We start from the raw sequence: 7,500 nt of genomic DNA, 5'->3' as shown, positions 1-7,500 counted from the left end.
AATGAAGATAAGAGTTCTTTGTTATATTTTTGAAAATTAATTTGAAATTTAAGTGCTGGGTGGGTTAGCCAAGGATCTATAGGATAAGATACATCTTTTGGTTCAATTGTAACATTTTCAAATTTACAGATATGATGTAGTTCGAATAATCGGAACATAATATTTTCTATATCTAATATTATCTCTCTTGGTATGCAATTACATAACACCGGAAGACTAATATTGGAAACTGTACAGAATGCTTTCGCTATTTTTAGTAAAGGAATTCGTTGAATTGAAATTAAAGTTCTTAACAGATGGGAATTCTTTGTGGGTGTCCACCATGCCGGCGCTCCATATACTATATATCTTTCTATACTGCGGATATAAATATCTTTTAATTGTTGTGAAGAAAGTCCCCAATTGGTTGAGAATATACGAGATATATTTTGGCTATGTGTGTGGACTTTGTGTTTAATATATTGAAGATGGGGAAGGAAGGATAAGTGTGAATCATATATTATTCCTAGAACTTTAATTTGGGAAACTATGGGTAATCTATGGGTTTGAAAATATACGATAGGAGGTCTATTCTGTAGATAGGTGCCTTTCGTAATTAACAGGTATTGACATTTTTTATAATTAAAATTTAAACAGTTCTGTGAAGCCCAAGTACCTATTATGTTTAATGTGTCTGGTGATCTTGTTTCTAATTCTCGGCGTGAACTCCCCGCCACTACCACGACCACATCATCGGCGAAAGCCTGAATGTAAGTATGCGAGTGAAATCTTATCTCTAGTAAGCTAGTTAATAATATGTTCCACATTAGTGGGCTCAGAGGGGAGCCTTGTGGGCAGCCAATATTAGTTAATTTACTAATGTTTTGTTTATTTGGAGTAACAAATGTAATGATTCTATCTTGGAAAAAAGATTGAATGATGTTAAACAAATTGGACGGGCATTCGTGGTTTTTTAAGAAATTAAGTACTAATGGATAGCGAAGGGAATTAAATGCGTTAGTAAAGTCTAAAGAAATCATTATAGCAGATTTTCCGTGCTCTTTTATTTGTTTCAAATGGGTTGTTAATTGATACAATGCTAATGTTGAAGATTTATTATGAGTAAAACCGAATTGTAAATGGTGTAATAAAGTTTTAGAATTGAGAAAGAAATAAATTCGATTATTAATTAATTTTTCTAATACCTTTCCCAAAACTGAATTGAGACAAATAGGCCTATAAGAACCCGGTAGATTATTGTCCCGGTCATTTTTGTTAATTAATATAATTTTCCCCTCTTTCCATATTCTTGGGAAGTAGCCAATATTTAAACAGGAGTTAAATATAGAAAGTAGAAAATGAGGATGAGAAGTCCAGATAGTACGGAGGTTATTAACATTTATTACATCAAGGCCTGGAGCAGTTTTATTCCGTAACTTATTAATTCTAGTAGAAATTTCGAGAAATGTGAAAGGGGAGTCAGGTAAGGTCATGGGAGGAGTGGAAGTATAAGCCTGGATTTGATCAATATAGGGGTTTTTTATAGTGGGGTCTAAATGTGGAAAGAGTGTGTCTAAAATATATTTAATTGAGTCTTCGAATGAGGTAGTTATTGTATTATCTGATCTTCTTATTGGTGGGATAATAGATGGTTTTTTTTATTTATCAAAAGCTAATTTTTAAGGGACACCAAACAATGATCTTTTAGTAGTATCAAAACAATATTTATGCCATGAGTCTATTTTGGATTTTAAAATAAGATTTTTATATTGATTTTTGTAATCGTAATATATTCGCTTATTGTATATTTCCATTAATGAATTACGAGAACGCTGGAATCTTCGTCTTAATGCATTAGTTTTTGCTCGCATTAATTGGAGTTCCTGACTCCACCACGGCACCTGTTGTTTGTGATTTTTAACATTTCTTTCGCATAATTTTATCCATTGTTGGAATTTACAATAAAATTCCTTTAAAATATAGTCTATTTGGAAAGCAGAGTAATGATTTGAACTAATATATTTGAACCAGGGTTCGTTACGAATATATAGGGTTAGTTGAGCTGCTCCTTTCTGGGTTATTCTTTTGTTTGTGATTCCTAATTGTTTTATCAAAGCATAAGATATTATTTGGTGATCGCTTAGAGATTCAGAATCTAAAACATTCCAGTCATATATTAAACTATGGAGGTTAGATGATGTTACAGTAATATCTATCCAACTCCTCCCATTTCCCGTAGTAAATGTTGGTGGTGAATGTGGGTCATTTATTATAATTAGGTTATGTTTTGAGAAAAAGTTTGCTAACTGTTCCCCCCGATCATCATTAGAATCTCCCCCCAGCTAGTGTTTTTCGCGTTGAAGTCTCCCCCAAATATTATATTTTTCTGGACTAAGGTTGCCATTAAAATATCTAGTCTAATAAGATAGTTAAGTATTGGAGTATTAGGCGAGATATAAACACATATAACAATGATGGACAATGATGAAAATGTACATTCTAGGGCTACTAAATCTTTTTCTAATTTGATTGCAAACGTGGAGCATGTTTTATCTTTAATGATAATAGCGCATTTGGAATCCGTCTGTGAACAGTATATACTATCCAATATAGGAAAACCAATTATTTTATTATTTAGTACGTAAGGTTCTTGAATTAAAATAAATTGAGCTTGAAGATCGTTATATATTTGATTTAAATTATATATTGCTGCTTTTGATTTACCTAAATTTAATTGTAAAAATTTAAGTTTACTTTCCATTTTCGATTTTAGTCTGTTCAAAGATCAAATCCAAATTAAGGAATTATTGCGGATAATCAGTTTGAGCTCTGAGGCGAGTAATGTGGAACGCCAGTGTTCCACACTCACTCGCTCCAAATGGGTGGTTAGCATGAAGTCGGCGATTTTAGCATGCTCTACATTTCCCGTCCTGGTATCGCGTAATTGTGCACTCCGTGGTTGGATGGTTTTCTGCACATATAGTGCAGAAACCGGACTTCGATATACATTTAGCCTTAGTGTGTCCATATTGGCAGCATTTCGTACAACGGGGAACATAGAAGTTTTCGGTTATTGGACAGGAAGTCCATCCAAGATGAACCTTTTCTTTAGATTGAATTCTCTGGTAGACTGGTGCTTTAACTTCTATAATATGAGTGACATTTCCGGATTTTTCTTTATAACTAGTTCGGTGAGTAAAGTCTTGGGGTTCAATGTTGAGGTCTGAATTTTGGGTGTTTAAAGTAGCCAATAACTCCGCCGGAAGAATATCGGGATTCACTCCCGAAATTCGAAACTGTGGGTTTCGTTTGTTTGGTTTTCGAAGGACGAACATATCTCGAGTACTCGGATGTTGTTCAATTGCCTGATATAACGATTCCAGTTCTTGGGCGGAGTCAGACTGAGCCGCCAACCCATCCCGAATCTCTCTTAAAGTTACTCCTGACAGCCCTAAGGCGTGAGGGTCAAAATATTTCTTTAAGAGGACTTTTATATCTTTGGAGGCCGTTGTAGTCGAATTACGAAGATAAATCAATAATGCATTCTTTGGTCGTGAGGGAGATGTTCGTGGTTGAATGATATTTGCTGTTTCCTGTCGCGTTGCAGAGATCTGCATCGCGCCAGGATCCAGCGGCATGTCCGAGTGAGTGCGTAGCACATCAGCATAAGAGTAACTTCTTCCTTTTTCCTCCAGTCTGGTTTTCAGAATGACATTCTCCGTGTTTTGTTTACCGACAAGAGTCATCATTTGCGCAAAGATCAAAAGAATTTGGCGTCCTACGTCTTTGTTGATTTTGGATTTCTCGTCGCTGACCAATTGAATTACTCCCAAATGTAATTTTTCAATTGTGTTGTGGTGGTCGTTATCGGGTTCACCTCCGCCCCCCTCCTGTCCACAGTTACCTTGTTCTTGACTGTCATGATGCCGGAGTTAAATTACCAAGGATAATAGATTATTAACGAAGATTTTCAATTGAGAAGAACAACATATACGGTGTCTTTTGAAGGGTTCTACTTCTACTGTTCGAATCGAATTGCCATGGCTGGAATGGTGGACACAGATTTGGAAGGTTAATTTCTCGAGTTCTAGAATAGCTAAATTAAGACTCAATATATCAAAATGATCGCACGGATCTTAGAAATCTAACCGCTAACATAATTTACCCAGAAATCTAGAAATAAGGGAAAAAAACGATTGAAACGATACAGCTTACTGCTTGGAGATCTCGGTGTTTCCTCGTCGTCGTCGTTAATCAGTAGTTAATCTACTGACTAACTAGTAGATAGGGACAGTGGGAATCTCGTTAATCCATTCATGCGCGTCACTAATTAGATGACGAGGCATTTGGCTAACTTTTTATTGGAAGAATCCAACTCGTTCGCTTTTTAAGGAAGCTTAACCTCATTGTCACAAACACCATAGCACATCCAAGTGTGGGAACGACACAGCACTCAAAACACAAAATGAACACTGACTACAGAAGAAGACTAACAGCACTTCAATTTTCAATTTCACACAACAGGAGTTCCCCTGTGCAAAAGGGGAAAAAAAAGAGATAGTTGTTATTTTTATACATGTCTAGTTGACTCTAAGGAGGCCATTACAGAGATGACAACAACAATCTCAAAGAATAAAAAAGAACACAAAACACAGAACGAAACAAAAAGAAGATACATACACATTGGTTACATAGAAAAGAACAAATATGGCGGGCGAGATTCCAAACACCTACGCCCCTCCAAAACAACAACAAAAAAGAACACATGGGGGAGAACAATAAACAGTTTACACACTTCGGTTTGTTCCCCGCATGAAGTGGTAAAAACATCGCAAGGAGCCACGAACTACCTTGAGGATTAAAGAGGAAATGTCACGCTTTGAAAAGCCCAGCAAGCCCAAAGCCTCAGCTGATCTTGGGCAAACGAGCCCTCTCTCAGTGGATGTTATGGCGTGCACGGCGACAGTGGTTACCGAGAACTTGGACCTTACTGCGTCCACAAAGTCCGGATCAGAATACTTCCTAATCTTGTCCTCATTAAGTGAGTTAAGGCTTTTGTATTCCCCGACTATTTGAACGTCTAGAATCCATGCCCTCTCACCCTTTACACAAATTAAATCTGGGTACCTGATTTCGTCTTTTACTTTAATTCTGGGCTCCTCGGACACCGTGCAGCCATCATTTCTCATCTTCTTCGCAATCCAGGATGCCACACAATTATGTCTTTCCAGGCGCGGCGCATACGACCGAGGGCACACCTGGATAATATGTGCGTGTGTCTCAGGGAAGGCACAGCCAGCCCTGCAGCGGGTGTCCTTCGCCCTTCCCCTGGCGCACCTCGTCTTGGACGGAAGCGCGTGGGCCCTAAGTTTGATTAGGTCGACATACTCCCGTCCATTCAGAAAGTGCGGTGGGTTCCGGATGAAGGCCGCAGCAGCACATGTCCGTGCCTCCCTCAACCCTCTCGTGTCCACCATCTGCAGCAGCTGGTCTCTCCAGTAGCTGCGCTCCTGTGTTCTAGATTCAATCGTGAAACCCTTAAATTTCACCCCTTTCCCCGCCCTCTCCACCTCATCTTTCCATGCCGTCATGGTCACCAGACTCTCCAACATTCCGTCGCCAGCGCCCTGAACCCCAAGCAGCCGGGAATGGCGGATCCGAGGAATCATTGTCGCGAGACAGGTGGCCCCCAACCCGCCGTCCCCCACCGCAGCGTATAGGAAGGCAACTGGAACGTCCTTCGGCAGATGCAGAAAGAGCCGGACAGCCGCTCTAATCCTACGGTCAATCTGGTGTAGGTATGTCTTTGACTTGGCACTCATAACCAAGCCATAGATTAGTCTCGGTATTAGGTAGAAGATTAGAATGTTCATCTTCTGCTGAGGTTTAAGGGGGGCCCTCTCTAGCCTTACGATAAGGTCGTCGAAATTCACCCCATTGTACCATATCTCCCCTGATGTGTTAATTTCGACCCCCAGATAGCGCCATGAACCTGAGCAATCAATCACTCGAAGTGGTTCTCCATTTACTTTGAAAGCCACTGGGCAGATTTTTGCCTTTTTGTTTTTCCCGTCTCCTACGAGGCTTAGGGTCGAAGACTTCTTTACGTTTACTGTGAGAACCCCTAGTGCTCAAAAATTCCTGAAACTTGTCGAGGAGAAATTGTAGGCCAGCCGCCGTCTCCGCCAAAATCACGAGGTCATCAGCAAAAGCCAACGACGCGCACCGCCCCTCACCCAGTCTCACACCAAATCCCGGGGGGATGCTGTCGATGAACTCATCGATGATCGCGTTAAACAACAGCGGAGACAGCGGGTCACCTTGTCTGACTCCCTTCCCAGGGCGCACTGTCCTTTCCACCCCTCTGTGTTGCAAGGTTGTAGTAGAATTTGTGTAGAACCAATGCAGGTAGTCAATCATGGACTTCCCCACCATTTGGTGGCGTGCAAGTCCATTCAGTATTGCGGTGTGTGTGGCGCTGTCAAATGCCTTTGACAGGTCTATATTAGCCATGTAAAGGCTTCGCCCCGCGGCATGACTTGTCTTAAGTAGCGTACTCAGAATCATGATGTTCTCAAAGCATCCATCAGTGCTTTTAAACGCACGTTGCTCGTCACGTAGGTGAACAATCTGTCTCAACCTTTTGTCTAGGATCTTGTGAAAGGTGCGCAGGAGCACCGAGCCAATCGAGATCGGCCTATACTCCCCTGGCTGAGAAGCTGCCTCCACTTTAGGGATAAAGATGGTTCGAGCATTCCCCAGCTTCATGGAGGCACGACCCCAGTACAAGAACAAGTTGTAGAGCTTCACTACAAAAGTTCTCGGGATTGCCTTAAACTCTTTGACCGTCAGTCCGTCAGGGCCAGGTGCACTGGAGTGCTTTGGCATGTTTTCCTGTACTTCCTGCTCTGTTATTGGCAGTACTGTCACGTCCCGTGCATCCAATAGATCCTCCGAGGGACAGGGCTCATCCGTGGGTGTCTCGCTCATAACCCGAAACCAGTAGTTAACGAGTTCGTCTGGAGCCACCTGATCCTCCTTCACACCGTCCAAGATTCGTTGAGCACACACTTTACGGTTCTTGTTGTAAAGGTTTTGGACGATGCGGTATTCCTTCTTCCTAGCATTTCTTTTACTTAAGTGCTCCTCCGGGGCAGGTTGACGACCGTTCTCCGCAGGATGCTCGTACCTACTCAAAACTCGGTCAAGATCAACTGCAAACGGTTCTCCCCGAAGAGCCGTCCTAATCACCTGGTTCAAGCTCTTTTCCTCCGCCGTGCCTCCGGAGCTACAGTGCTCCTCCAGCCACTCCGCAAGCTTAGTCTTTCCCAAGAACAACTCGGAATCTTCAGTTGCGCTACTCGAGCAGGCATCAGCATCTAGGTCCCCCGGGGGCGGGACATGTTCTGTTTCCAGAGCAATACCAGTGTTGCTCTCTGCGTTATCCCGTCTCTCTTCTGATTTGCTTCCCCCGGTCTGCGGGGTCGGCGACTCCCGCTGCTCTCTTCTGGCCTGCCGCCC

This window comes from Ixodes scapularis, unplaced genomic scaffold, assembly GCF_016920785.2.
Source record: "Ixodes scapularis isolate PalLabHiFi unplaced genomic scaffold, ASM1692078v2 ptg001158l_1___fragment_3__unscaffolded, whole genome shotgun sequence".
In the NCBI taxonomy this organism is placed as follows: domain Eukaryota; kingdom Metazoa; phylum Arthropoda; class Arachnida; order Ixodida; family Ixodidae; genus Ixodes; species Ixodes scapularis.
Note: the sequence above shows the minus strand (reverse complement) of the source record.